Here is a 15,685-nt window from a genome sequence, read left to right as displayed (position 1 = left end):
GATGATGATGATGATTGGTTTGTGGGGCGCTCAACTACGCAGTCATCAGCGCCCATGCAAAGACCCAATTTTTTCACAGTCCAGTTTTTTTCACAGCCCATTCTAGCCACTGTCACGAATGATGAGGATGATGATGCAATGATGAGGACAAAACAAACACCCAGTCCCCTGGCAGAGAAAAATCTCCAATCAGGATCTACTTTGGAGAGTATGTATGATCCTATCCACCTCCATCATAGTTACCTCAACGTGCCACTATTTTTCAGGAAGAATGAAATGAGATTCCCTTGAAAACCATAAGGGACCTGTCCGTACCCATTCCGAGACGTCTGTAAGCAGTTTTGAATAACAAAGGTTTTCTTTCACCGTATTAGGCATGGTAATGTGTTGTGTTTTTTGGTGTTTTCAAACTTTTGTCCAACCCCTGTAACTGAAAACCACTGCAGTTACAGACCCTCACTACAATCCTTCAGCTTTTCGTTTGAATGTGTTTCTGAACAGCTACCGAAAAACGTTTCCTAACTACAGGTTCTTTTGTGGCCTGGTGTAAATCAGTAAGTGGCTCGAAACAGCATATCCAGACACTACGGGATGATGATGGCATTGAAATAGAGGATGACACGCGTAAAGCTGAAATGCTAAACACCTTTTTCCAAAGCTGTTTCACAGAGGAAGACCGCACTGCAGTTCCTTCTCTAAATCCTCGCACAAACGAAAAAATGGCTGACATCGAAGTAAGTGTCCAAGGAATAGAAAAGCAACTGGAATCACTCAATAGAGGAAAGTCCACTGGACCTGACGGGATACCAATCCGATTCTACACAGAGTACGCGAAAGAACTTGCCCCCCTTCTAACAGCCGTGTACCGCAAGTCTCTAGAGGAACGGAGGGTTCCAAATGATTGGAAAAGAGCACAGATAGTCCCAGTCTTCAAGAAGGGTCGTCGAGCAGATGCGCAAAACTATAGACCTATATCTCTTACGTCGATCTGTTGTAGAATTTTAGAACATGTTTTTTGCTCGAGTATCATGTCGTTTTTGGAAACCCAGAATCTACTCTGTAGGAATCAACATGGATTCCGGAAACAGCGATCGTGTGAGACTCAACTCGCCTTATTTGTTCGTGAGACCCAGAAAATATTAGATACAGGCTCCCAGATAGATGCTATTTTTCTTGACTTCCGGAAGGCGTTCTATGCAGTTCCGCACTGTCGCCTGATAAACAAAGTAAGAGCCTACGGAATATCAGACCAGCTGTGTGGCTGGATTGAAGAGTTTTTAGCAAACAGAACACAGCATGTTGTTATCAATGGAGAGACGTCTACAGACGTTAAAGTAACCTCTGGCGTGCCACAGGGGAGTGTTATGGGACCATTGCTTTTCACAATATATATAAATGACTTAGTAGATAGTGTCGGAAGTTCCATGCGGCTTTTCGCGGATAATGCTGTAGTATACAGAGAAGTTGCAGCATTAGAAAATTGTAGCGAAATGCAGGAAGATCTGCAGCGGATAGGCACTTGGTGCAGGGAGTGGCAACTGACCTTTGACATAGACAAATGTAATGTATTGCGAATACATAGAAAGAAGGATCCTTTATTGTATGATTATATGATAGCGGAACAAACACTGGTAGCAGTTACGTCTGTAAAATATCTGGGAGTATGCGTGCGGAACGATTTGAAGTGGAATGATCATATAAAATTAATTGTTGGTAAGGCGGGTACCAGGTTGAGATTCATTGGGAGAGTGCTTAGAAAATGTAGTCCATCAACAAAGGAGGTGGCTTACAAAACACTCGTTCGACCTATACTTGAGTATTGCTCATCAGTGTGGGATCCGTACCAGGTCGGGTTGACGGAGGAGATAGAGAAGATCCAAAGAAGAGCGGCGCGTTTCGTCACCGGGTTATTTGGTAACCGTGATAGCGTTACGGAGATGTTTAATAAACTCAAGTGGCAGACTCTGCAAGAGAGGCGCTCTGCATCGCGGTGTAGCTTGCTCGCCAGGTTTCGAGAGGGTGCGTTTCTGGATGAGGTATCGAATATATTGCTTCCCCCTACTTATACCCCCCAGGAGATCACGAATGTAAAATTAGAGAGATTAGAGCGCGCACGGAGGCTTTCAGACAGTAGTTCTTCCCGCGAACCATACGCGACTGGAACAGGAAAGGGAGGTAATGACAGTGGCACGTAAAGTGCCCTCCGCCACACACCGTTGGGTGGCTTGCGGAGTATCGATGTAGATGTAGATGTAGAAAGAGAATATCGCATTACTACACACAGAGAAATTATTTTTCATACCACACATTTCAGATAGCGATCTCTTTCGAAGGAAACTAATAGCTTTATGTACATAACTTTTAGTAATCTGTCCTGGCTGTATCTAACTCACAAGAAAAACGAACCATTATTTTGAAACTATGTTTGTACTGGAATGAATTAAGACCACTGGTTACAAGGAGAGATCCGAGAAGTATCGACTTTATCGCGGCCGAGGGGGAACAGAAATCAATACACAAGCAAAAAAGGGGGAAACAGTATTACGTCGTTATAGAATTATCGCCAACTGGATCGACGCGGCGGTCGGAAAGGTGCTCCGACCGCAGTTACGGCGATCTCGGAGGGACTTTAAAATCTAACGGCCGCTGTGCACGCGTGTTGCAGGTACTACCGAGCAGTTTAATGGCCGGCCAGTTCGCAATTTCACCGCCAGCGGTCGCAGGTGACTGGCCTTTAGGGTAATACGAGGCCCGGTAGGCGTTTCTCACAGACCTGAAAGTGGCTGCTTTCCTGAATGAAGTACACAGCGTCCTCTGGGACAATTAGTTCACTGCATTTCGCTGTCACTGCTTGCTATTCAGCTGTTCCGCCAGGCCTCGCGGCCTGATATGCAACTTTCCTATGACTCAAAACATCAGAAGTCACTACTTCCAGCACTTGCATATTTACGACAGTATCTTAATCAATATATAATTTATTTGTCTTTCAAAAATGGCTCTTAGCACTATGGGACTTAACTTCTGAGGTCATCAGTCCCCTATAACTTAGAACTACTTAATTCTAACTAACCTAATGACATCACACACATCCATGTCCGAGGCAGGATTCGAACCTGCGACCGTAGCTGTCGCGCGGTCCCAGAGTGTAGCGCTTGCCCACCCCAGCAGGCTGTCTTCGTTTTACTCATTTCTGTACGTTCACCATCATAGTAATTTGTGACACACTGATGTAACGAAAAGAGTACAATCTAGTTAAATGAGAATCGAATGCCTTTAGAAACATATTAGCGTAAAAGAAGCTTTGAAGTTACATCGCCGGCCGCTGTGACCGAGCAGTTCTAGGCGCTTCAGTCCGGAACCGCGCTGCTGCTGTGGTCGCAGGTTCGAATCCTGCCTCGGGCATGGATGTGTGTGATGTCCTTACGTTAGTTAGGTTTAAGTAGTTCTAAGGCTAGGGGACTGATGACCTCAGATGTTAAATCCCATAATGCCTAGAGCCATTTGAACCGTTTGAAGGTACATCAAGTGGCATAAAGTAAGACATTAAGGAGTCCAACTTACATGATACGTGATACTAAGAAACCAAGCAAGCACCAGACAAAGCAAAATTACGAATTTTATTGCTTTCACGCTTACGGAATTATGGATAATGACCTAAACTGTAACGCTGTATAAAACATATACTTCTTGGTGCTACATTTCTTGATGACTTGTAGTTAATATATTCGCCATAATTTTCAACGTATTTGTGTAGATTGGTTGCTACTGTTTTCGCGTTTAAGCTTTTGCTTACCTTCTTGTAGTCAACGACGTCTACATTTTCATACTATACTCGTTATTGCTGTGTCTACGACATGTGTCATATCACTGGACATGTCCAAATAGATTGGTTGTCTGTAGGTTGGTACATTATCGGTACGCTCTGAAAGTAATTTTAAACACAAAATGGTTCAAATGGCTCTGAGCACTATGGGACTTAACATCTATGGTCATCAGTCCCCTAGAACTTAGAACTACTTAAACCTAACTAACCTAAAAATATCACACACATCCATGCCCGAGGCAGGATTCGAACCTGCGACCGTAGCAGTCGCGCGGCTCCAGACTGAGCGCCTAGAACCGCTAGACCACCGCGGCCGGCAATTTTAAACACAGACACGTCAAAATATTCTTTGTATTTGTAACAGTACCAAGCACAAATTCATGATTGCGAAACAGTACATGTCACGGGAATTGAGGTCTACCTATAGCTGTCACAGATAGAGCACAATGCCTTTCATGGAAATTAAGTAGTGTATCTTTGTTCATTTGGAACTGTTGGTAATGTTTACTTTGTCACTGTAGTTTTGGTTCACTGTCGCATTTCTTAAGATACATTTTCCTTATTTTTTCTTTTCTTCTTCATTTCCATCCAAGGTTATTTTCTCTACTTTATTCATAATGGCAAGTTCCTTACTTGTTCAGCTCCGGACTGTCCCTGCTGACGAGTTTATTTATAAATTGTGAAAAACTGAGATAAAAACGAGAATTACATACTGTTTCCAGCATTGGTTTTGGCACGGTATGTGTAGACATACAAACACTTTTCGTCTTATGGCACATTTTTGAGCAACATTTGAACTTGTCAAAGAAGATGTTACATTTCCACATACATCCAGATATAATGTCTTTTACTATTAAATATTCTATGTCTTTTTTTATTTTCTTTGCAAACATGCTGTGAGACGAAAAGTGTTTATTTGTACCCATATGAAAATATGTCTACACATACCATGCCTAAAAAGTACTCAGACACTGTTGAAAACAGTGCATTATTCTCGGTTTGTCTTACTTTTGTAAAACCTCTACTCACAATGTGCCACCCTGTAATATACGTATGTATCAGTAGCAACCTGCTTTCAAATCTGATTAGGTTGACAGAAATTTGTCATATTGAGAAAACGGAAGGAGTGGTATATATTCAACTTGAAAAACTAGTTAAAGCCAAGGTCACCTTAATTAATATTTTTTATTGACGACCAGTTTCAACAACTGAAACTGTCATCTTCTAATATTCAAATTTTTTTTTATTTTCAATTGTGTTCCGTTATGATCGTTCCTTTATACTGGATGGCATCCAGATGCACCTTATTCTTCGACTCAGATGTATCTGTGATGTAAACAACATATTATGTAAACGTAAACATTTGTACAAATGTACATATTTACTCTACAGGGTGATTCAAAAAAATGGTTCAAATGGCTCTGAGCACTATGGACTTAACATCTGTGGTCATCAGTCCCCTAGCCTTAGAACTACTTAAACCTAACTAACCTAAGGACATCACACACATCCGTGCCCGAGGCAGCATTCGAACCTGCGACCGTAGCAGTCGCGCGGTTCCGGACTGTAGCGCCTAGAACCGCTAGAACACCGCGGCCGGCACAGGGTGATTCAGCTGGCCCTAGCCATGGGTTTTACGCAACCTGCAAAGCCTTGAAATACCATATGCAAGATATTCATGTTGTCTCGCTTGTCTGCTAGTATTGCAGAAAAAATAAACAGAACCTTCATGTTGGAAATTTAATGTAGTTAAATTCTGTATTGGTATTCGTTTTCGCTGGAGGCCACAGTTTTTCTTGAATAATTCGAAAAGTACAGCATTTAATCCTAGTAAAGAATTGACTACGTTAAATTTCCTAGAAAAAGGTATTATCGCTGTAGGAGTAATAGTTTTCACGTAGCGAAAGAGAGAATATGAAATTCTCCAACGTGTTTTCTGTAGGTGTTGCGGGTTGCATGAAACCTATCGGTAGGGTCAGCTAAATCGTCTTTTACTCGTATATGAGGAATTGCAAGAAGTAACAGGTCGCAGTTGAGTGTTACCTGTGTGAACATGCCCACCTGTACAAGGTGCTTTTTATACTTTTACTTTTGACAAATCTATGTATAATGTGCTGTATACTCTTCAGCATATTGACGACATGGCGTGAGTGTTAAACGCACAATGAAACACGATTTATAACCAGAAATTTTTTGAAGATCAGGAGGTGACAGTTTCAACCGTCGAAATTGATCGTCAATAATAAATATTAATTAGTGTGGTCTTCGCTATAAACAGTTTATTAGATTAGATTAGATTAACTATTCATTCCATAGACCCATAAAAGAGGGAATCATCCTGGATGTGGAACATGTCAGATAAACACATTACAAAAATGTAATTAGAAAAACTTGAGTTTCATTAATTTTAACGATCCTCAGTCAATAAACAGTAAAATTATCTACATGAATTTAATTTAAACTTCTAATATTTACAGTTTTAATACTTACATCCGCTTTCATTAAATCCATCATTCAGACATTTGCTAGTTTTATTGGCTATTACAACCAAGTATTGTCAAAAATTAAAGCAAATTATTCATTTCAGTGATCCTCAGTTGAGAAAGTTTAGGCTGATCAAGTACCCGAAGATGAGCCCTCAGTGGTCGAAACGCATCATATGTTTAAATAAAAGTTACGAAATTAATACAACCACAGCAGCAACACTGTCAACAATGGAGAGAAAGATGAGAGAGAAGACAAATTTTGCATCGGCAGGATTGTATTATGACTTGGATCACGTGGCGTGTGAGTGACGTAGAAGGCTCTGCTCGGTGGATCTTGGCGGCCCGTCGTGATGTGCTTCCGAAGCTGGCCGGGCCACCGGACTGATGCGGTGGGCGCCGGCGGCGAAAGGGTAGTGGTGGGGTGGGGGGAGCTCCGGCGCGGCGCTACGCGGCTGAGATGCGGGGCGATAGCCGCGTTCCCTTCGCGTCGCGCACAGTACTTCCTGCCAGCCTTTCTCCCGGCGATTGTTGCAGCCGGCAGCGGCGCGTATAAAGCCACGGCAACGCAGCCGCGCGCCAGTGTACACCCTCCCCTCCTAGACACCACTGCCGGTGCTGTCCACTGCTCCGAGAAGCTGCAAGTAAGTGGCTATGTTTACTCCCGGCGCCTCAGCCCCAGTAGCGTACGCCGGAGTGGCAGCAGATGGCCCACATGTTTACGCGGAAATTTTTTATCTTCCGCAGATACGCGCGTGTGGACTGGCTGACTTCACTGTCGATCACCAGGGACAGCTGCTCACGTTTCCAGCGGCTCCGATTGCTTTCTTCTCGCGAAATGCGCGTCGACATTCCGGCGAGAGTACTCAACGGATCTCCCCCTGACAAGACAGCGATGTGTGCCGGGGATGTATAACCAACAGGGTGTGTGCTTTCGCCGGAAGTGATCTACCGTTACACTTTCTACGTCCGTGTCGCGCCGAGATCGAGCGCTAGCTTAGTCATAAAGGGTGGGGGAAGAAAACCAGCCGCTACCGCTACTCAAGGATCATCCGTGCATCCTCCTGAACTGATACCAGCAGCGCGCAGAGGTTCGAAAATGGGACGAACATAGGGCGACTTGAGGGCGCTATCCCCCTAGGAAATGCACTACTTTCATCAACTCGTCACCCCGTTCGCGATCGTGCATCAACGAAGAGAACAGCGCAAATGCCATGACCATATTTCCCACAAACTTCGCTCAGTGAAAGAGGAGCCGAAATAAGCGAAACGTAGGTCTCACCTTATCCGTAGATACTCGACTGTTTCTTAGAAAACGGACGTCAAAGATTTCGACGTATTTTATATTCCTTTTAGCAGGTGTTAACCGCAGCCCAGATGGCGGAAACGTGGCTAGCGCCGCAGCCTTTCTCTTCTGCGTCCCGCGTTCGAAACTCGATAACTGTTTTGTTCTTTATTTTTTTCATTTATCAACAAACGTCCGGAGCAGGGAACGTTTCTTATCAAGTTGGGGGATACGAGGCAGTTATACTATATGTTAAATTACTAGTGGGTTTTATAATAAGTATCACACGTTTATTACCGAGCGAGGTGGCGCAATGGTTAGCACACAGGACTCGCACTCGGGAGGACGACGGTTCAAACCCACATCCAGTCATCCTGATTCAGGTTTTCGGTGATTTCCCTAAATCGCTTCAGGCAAATGCCGGGATGGTTCCTTCGAAAGGGTGCGACTGATTTCCTTCCCTACCCTTCCCCATTCCGAGCTTGTACTTTGTCTCTAATGACCTCGTTGTCGACGGGACGTTAAACATTAATTTACCCCTCCCACGTTTATTATACAGGGTGTATCAATAAGAATGATCCGATTTTTTTAGAAAAGAACACAACTATTATGTCATTTGAGAAATGTGCGTGAACAACGTACTGTTGGGAACAGCAAACTCTCGAGTTTCACATGGTTCCCGCTAGGTAGCAGCAGTGTGCGTCCACTTTAGTTCTAGTGAAAATGGTGTCGGGACAACAGAAAACGTTTTGTGTTCTACGTTTTGCGCAGTGTTCAGCGTGACTTTCGTACTAGGTATGGTGTGAATCTTCCTACAGCACAGAGCATAAGACGGAGGCATGAACAATTCCGAGGTTGTTCGTGTAAAGGCAAATCGCCGGGCCGTCTCCGAGTGTCTGACACAGAAGTCGAACGCATCCGCCATAGTTTCACACGGAGCCCGCAGAAATTTGTTCGCCGTGCAGCTCGACAGCTCAACATGCCCCCGATGTCCATCTGGCGTGTGTTGCGTCAAGGTTTACACATGAAACCATACAAAATTCAGCTACTCTAAGCTCTTCGTGAAGGTGACAAACAACAACGTGTGGAGTTCTGTAATTTCGTTCTTCTCAAGATGGAGGATGACAGTTCTCTTCCACGCTTAGTGTTTAGTGACAAGGCTACGTTCCATTTAAATGGAAATGTGAACCGTCATAATGAGAGAATATGGGGTACGGAACAACCACATTAAGTTGTATAACAAGAGAGGGACTCTCCAAAATTTAATATGTTTTGTGCAGTTTCATGCGAAAAGGTGTACGGTCCATTTTTCTTTGCCGAGAACACTGTTACAGGAAGAACACATCTCGATGTGCTCGAGAATTTTCTTTTCCCACAGTTGGAGAGCGATTCGAACGACTTCATTTACCAACAGGATGGGGCATCGCCACACTGGCGTATGGGAGTGCGGGAATTTTGAAATCAGAGGATTACTGAACGATGGATCGGTCGCACTGGACCAAATGATTCAGCCTTATATTACTGGCCTCCAAGGTCAACGGACCTGACTGTGTGTGATTACTTCTTGTGGTGGTTTATAAAAGACTCTGTTAATGTGTCTCCATTACCAACAAGAATGAATGAACTGAGACATCGCATAACAGCAGCTGTGGAATCTGTAACTTAAGACATGCTCACTGCAGTGTGGGAACAATTTGAATACGGTACTGAGATATGCCGTGCATCTCAAGGAACGCATATTGAACACCTGTGAAAAGGTACGAAAAAACTTTTTGAGTTTCTCGTTCATCAAAAAATAAAATACATTTTATATGTTTATTAGTTTCAGAAATATAGACGTACCAAATCGGATGACTCTTTTTGATACTACCTATATGATATATACGTGGATCGATTTGTCAGGGGTTACAGTTTTTGCAAATTCTCGTACTATTATATTTTCTTCTTACGTCAATTCTCGAGGAAGATTTGGTGCATTGGTGCATTTCGTTGGATGATACCGATCGTAGAAACATTCGAAACATAGAAATTTCGAACACAACGAGTATCGCGAGAAGGTAGGATTTCCACTGTGAAATTTCTTCGTATTAATCTCACTGGGGAAAGAAACGTCGCGAATCACGCACAACGGACCACTTTTCCGAAAACCGGCGCTTGCAATTGATTATGATTCACGATACACTACAGGAATTTCATGGAAAGCCACTTTTAAAAAAATTCATTCGGTTACAATTTTTTATTCATTCACTAGACACACAGTTAGTAGACGAATAAGAACACCATTAATTCATTATAGATTGGGAAACATTCGTGTAGTAATCTTCCACTACCATGGCCAGGTAAATGAATAACAAAAATAAAAATAACGATCGGGTTTCGGACACGGGGTGCAAAAGTGTGAAGCCGCAACGCTAGCCACTGTGCTACAGCGTCAGTTCGACTGCTTACTCCCTAAAAGGCACATAAAATACTTCGAAAACTCTTACCGTCGTTTTCTCAGAGACGGCAGAATATCCACGGGTAAGCCGACACTCGTGGTCGTTTATTTTGATCCCTGGCAAATCAGGTTATGGCACTTGCCGTGCTCTCCTCATAACCTTGAGGGTAATAAGAATTCCGCTCGAGCTTTACGAGGGATAGTCGTAAAGTTTTAATTCTTTTTGTTTGTTGTGTTCTTCAGACTGGTTTGATGCAGCTCTCCATGCTACTCTATCCTGCGCAAGCTTCTTCATCTCCCAGTACCTACTGCAGCCTACATCCTTCTGAATCTGCCTGCTGTATTCACCTCTTGGTTCCCTCTACAAATTATCCCAGACCATACTTCCCTCCAGTACTAAATTGGTGTATACTACAAGCCGATCATTTTTTCTAGTCAGATTCTGCCACAAATTTCTTTTCTCCTCAGTTCTCTTCAATACTTCTTCATTAGGTACATGATCTACCCATCTAATCTTCAGCATTCTTCTGTAGCACCATACTTCAAAAACTTCAGTTCTCACATTGTCTAAACTGTTCTATCGTCGATGTTTCACTTCCATACATGGCGATACTATAGATAAATAGTTTCAGAAAAGATTTTCTCACACGTAAACCTATGTTCGATGTTAGCAGACTTCACTTCTTCAGAAAAGCTTTTCTGGCCATTGCATTTTATATCCCCTCCACTTCGGCCATCATCACTTATTTTGGTGCCCAAGCAACATAACTCATCTACTACTTTAAGTGTCTCGTTTGCTAATCTAATTCCCTCAGCATCACCTGATTTAATTAGATTACATGCCTTTATTTTTGTTTTGTTTTTGTTGATGTGCACCTTATGTCCTTACAAGACCCTGTCCATTCCGTTCAGCTGTTCTTCCAAGACCTTTACGTGTGAGAGTTACAATGTCATCTGCAAGCTTCAAAGTTTTCATTTCTTGTCACTGAACTTTCATTCCTCCAAATTTTTCTTTGGTTTCCTTTATAGCTTGTTGAATGACATAGGCGATAGGCTACAACCCTGTCTCAATCGCCTCTCAACCACTGCTCGCCTTTGATGCCCTCGGCTCTTATAAGTGTTATCTGGTTTCTGTACAGGTTGTAAATAGCCTTTGGCTTCCTGTATTTTACCCTTACTGCCTTCAAAACTTCAAAGGGAATATTCCAGCAAACATTCTCAAAAGCTTTCTGTAAGTCTACAAATGCAATAAACGTAGGTTTACCTTTGTTTAAGAGAGTCGTAAGGTCAGTAATGCCTCTCGGGAATCTAAACTGATCTTCCCCAAAGACGGCATCTGCCAGTTTTTCCATTCTCTTTTAAAGCACTCGTGTTAGTATTTTGCAACCATGTCTTATTAATGGAACTACTGTGGCGCGGGGCATTTCGATATGTACCTGCAGATGTATACCTTCAAACACAGAAATCATTAATTATGTAGCTTTATTTACCTGAGATGATAATTAAAACTGAAAAGAGTTTAATTAAAGTTTCAACTATTATCTCAGAAAAATGAAGTTAAATAATTAATGTTTTCTTTGTTTGCAAATACACGGGTGCACGAACACATCGAAATCCCTCGCCCGACAGGAGCGCCATTGATAATGTGGAGTATTGTACGGTTATTCGCATTCAGCGGCATCAGAAATGTCGCGGCTGCGTCGCGACATTCCACTTTTCCTGGGACGTGCCATTTTGTTTTGATTCCTCTAGCGCCGTGCGACGCTTATGTGGGGAGGAGGAAGGAGTGTTTAATGCGTTCCTGCACTGCGGACGTGTACCTGGAAACAAGCAAAACATTAATTGTGTAATTTTATTTTTTCCGAGGTGATAATTACAACTTTATAATCATCCCTTTATAAACTCAACAATGAATCCTCTGATAGCTTTGAACATTATCGAAGTAAATATACTGGGAGGCTCATTTATTCTTTTACAATCTCTAACATGTATTCGGATAACTCAACTGAAGAAACTTCTTTTTCTTCTTCTTCTTCTTCTTCTTCTTCTTCAGCCCATCTCAATCCACTACTGAATATAGGCATCCTGTACGTGTTTCCATTGACTTCGTTTTTGCACCGCCTGGTAACATCGTGCTCCAGCAATGAGCTTCGCATCGACAAATTATCTCATTTGGGATCTTCCAGTGCCTCTCTTGTGGTCACATTGCCTCCAGTCAACAGCTCTAGACGCCCACCTGCTGCAGTCCTGTCGAGCTATGTGTCGGACTCATTGCCACTTCAGTCTTGTAATCCTCTATAGGACGTCTGTTACTTTTGGTCTCCTTCTGGTCCACAGCATCTGTCACTCCGTGGCTTGTTGTGTGCGCTGTAGCTTAGGGGCACTTCGGTTAGTCAGAGTCACAGTTACCGAAACGTAGGCTGCAACTGGTAGTACGCGTACATCGTGGACCATAGCCTTCAGGTTATTTGGGACAACCATGTTGATCAGGATGAACCTCAGTTGCGGGAACGCTGAGTCCTATCATGCGAGGAATCTCTTCATTCCGGTTGTTTTTCCCTTATTTAATCTTGCGGCGCAGGAAGATGTATTTATCAACAGCTTCTGTAGAACGGTTTCCGACTGTAAGTGATGGCTGTCTGGATTTTGTTTTGCTGATGTTCATTTTCAAGCAAGTCTTTGAAGAGGCAATTTTTAGATCTTTGCCAAACTCTTCCAGTTTTCTAATTATGAACAGAACATCATCGGCAAAACTCATATGGGTGAGACATGAGCTGCTGATTTTTATTTTTCTGTTATTCCACTCCAGTGATCTGAACACATCTACCAACGCAACGGTGAACATTTTCGGTGAGATGGTGTCACCTTTGGTGAACTCCTCTGCCGACTGGGATTTTACTGCTGATAAGGTAGTGACCCACTATGATGGTCATTGTTAATTTATCATAGAAGTATCTCAGTAACTTTATATAACTTGAAATTATCCTGGCATTTTCAATTGCCTTCGTGACTGACAAATCTCCACATAGTCGAAAGTTTTCCGATAAAGTCCATATGAATTCCGGTATTATATTCAGTTGTCTTCTCAAGGAGAAGACGAATATTCTGGATGTGATCCAAGGTCAAAGATTTTTCTGAAATCCCGCTTGCTCAACAGGTTGATAATAAAATTATCTGAGTCACTTTTTTACAGTTTTAATCAAGTTTTTGTAAAGATGTGATAATAAACTAACTGGACGGCAGTCCTCCAAGTTTTCTTCATCAATCATTTTGAAGAGTAGTACCACTTCAGCATTTTTCCATTTTTCTGGTATTCCTCGAGATCTGATGCACTTCCAGATTAGCATTCACACAGCTTCCAATAGTTTATTTTCACCTTGTTTCAGCATTTCATATCCCGCTCGGCGACTTGTTTCCTTTTAGCTGTCTATTCAGGAGTGGCTACTTCCAGTGCTTCTCCCTATGTACCATTCAGTAGCAGACGTTCTTCCTCGTGTGGCCTGCCAGTCTAAACGTTTACCTTTGCTTCCGAGTGGAATGTTAGTGCTATTTTTAAATTAGTGCGTGAGTCGCTGAAGTGGCGTCAAACAAAAAAGACTTGCACTAGGCCGGCCGAAGTGGCCGTGCGGTTACAGGCGCTTCAGTCTGGAACCGCAAGACCGCTACGGTCGCAGGTTCGAATCCTGCCTCGGGCATGGATGTTTGTGAAGTCCTTAGGTTAGTTAGGTTTAACTAGTTCTAAGTTCTAGGGGACTAATGACCTCAGCAGTCGAGTCCCATAGTGCTCAGAGCCATTTGAACTTGCACTAGGCGGCCGAACAACCCCAGACGGCGTCTGCCGGTCAGTAATGCCATACCATCACGTCATTCATTTACTCAATGATAACAATGCAGAAAGTTCACAAACTAAAGCTGACGACAGTTCAGACGCTAGGCTCACACCTGCAAAGGCTGCACTCAAATCTTTTAGTGGGCGCGTTAATTGAAGAATTCCACGGTTTTCTTGCTCGACGCCAAGAGAATCCTGCGCTGATTCTTTTGAACAGGACTGCACGCGTTTTCAGACGAATCAAGAAAATCAATTACACGTCACTTCTAACTGCAGAGAGAGGTATCAGTTATGATGTTACATAAACTTTGCACTACGCTATATGGCATTTCAAAGACGAACACTGACAATCACAATTCCCATAAGAACGGGTGAACTGACAACTCTTTCAATTTGAAACTGTCTTTGCAAAATGTCAATCGTATTGCACATATAATCTGATCGCTTTTACACTACGGAAGACATCTTCTAGTGTGTGACTCAGAGTACTTCGGCTGCTACCATCATTTTCCCTTTTACTACTTGCATTCACGAGCGCAGAAAAAGAACTACAGGTGAGTCTCGATATGACGTAGTTTCTCCTTTGTGTCCGTTACCATAATTTCGTGAGAACTACACCTGCCTAAGAGCCGGTATGTCCAACTCACGGCAGGGTTAACAGCGGCGACCCGTCGTGACATGGAAGCAATGAGATCTTCGTTGATCCATTATCGAACGTGTGACGACGGCTGGCATGAACTTCTTGATGCAATAATTTACCAACAGCCGTGTGATTTGTTTAAGTTTATTTTATTTCATGAACTTCTATGTGCTACCAGTTTCGGCATTACATTGATGCCATCATGGGGCCCCACTCGTCATAGCCGAAAAATCGCTATCAGCCTGTGTCATCTGACCACCAAGAGCTGTTGCAGGACGAATTGATTCGCGGATCCAGTTATATGGCTCCTTCCGTGTATAGCGATTTTACGACTATTACGAGCGGGGCCTGAAGATGGCATCAATGTAATGGCGGAACTGGTAGCACATAGAAGTTCATAAAACAAAATAAACTTAAACAAATCAGACGGCTGTTGGTAAATTATTGCATCAAGAAGATGGAAGGAATGAGGTCTTGGTAGGTCGATGGATGGATTTAACACCACATCTGCACACACAAGTCACCTAATTCTCGTGAATTCCGAGGAGGGTAGCGGAGGACTGTGACGTCACGTTAATCACATCCCACATGTGTTTGATTGGGTTGAGATCATGGGAGTTGGGGGGGGGGGGGGGTCATCAATTGGAACTCGCCACTGTGTTCCTCGAATCACTCTCTCACACTCCTGGCCTTGTGATATGGCGCATTATCTTGCTGAGAAATGCCGCTACCGTCGAGAAGTGTGATAGCCAGGCAGGAGTTTCCATGGTCTGCAACCAGCGTACGATACTCCTTGCTCGTCATGGTGCCTTGCAGGAGGTCCACTGGTCCCATGGATGCCCAGGAGAATGTTCCCCAGAGCATAATGGAGCAGCCGCCAGCTTGTCTTCGTCCCACGCTACGGGTGTCAAGGAGCTGCTCCCCTGGAAGACGGCGGATTCGTGCCCTCCCATCTGCGTCATGAAGGCGTCTTCATCATCAGACCATGCGACGCTCTGTCACCATGCAACCCCAACGTCCAGTGCCGATGGTCACATGCCCGTTTCAGTCATGACTGACGTCGTGGTGTTAACTGGCACATGCATGGGTCGTTAGGAGTGTTCGGTGCAATGTGTGTTCAGACACACTTTGACCAGCATTAAAGTCTGATATTAGTTCCGCCGCAGTTCACCTCCTGTCCTGTTTCAC

The sequence above is a fragment of the Schistocerca americana genome, chromosome 3 (genome assembly GCF_021461395.2).
Source record: "Schistocerca americana isolate TAMUIC-IGC-003095 chromosome 3, iqSchAmer2.1, whole genome shotgun sequence".
Classification (NCBI taxonomy): Eukaryota; Metazoa; Arthropoda; class Insecta; order Orthoptera; family Acrididae; genus Schistocerca; species Schistocerca americana.
This window is presented reverse-complemented; position numbering follows the sequence as displayed.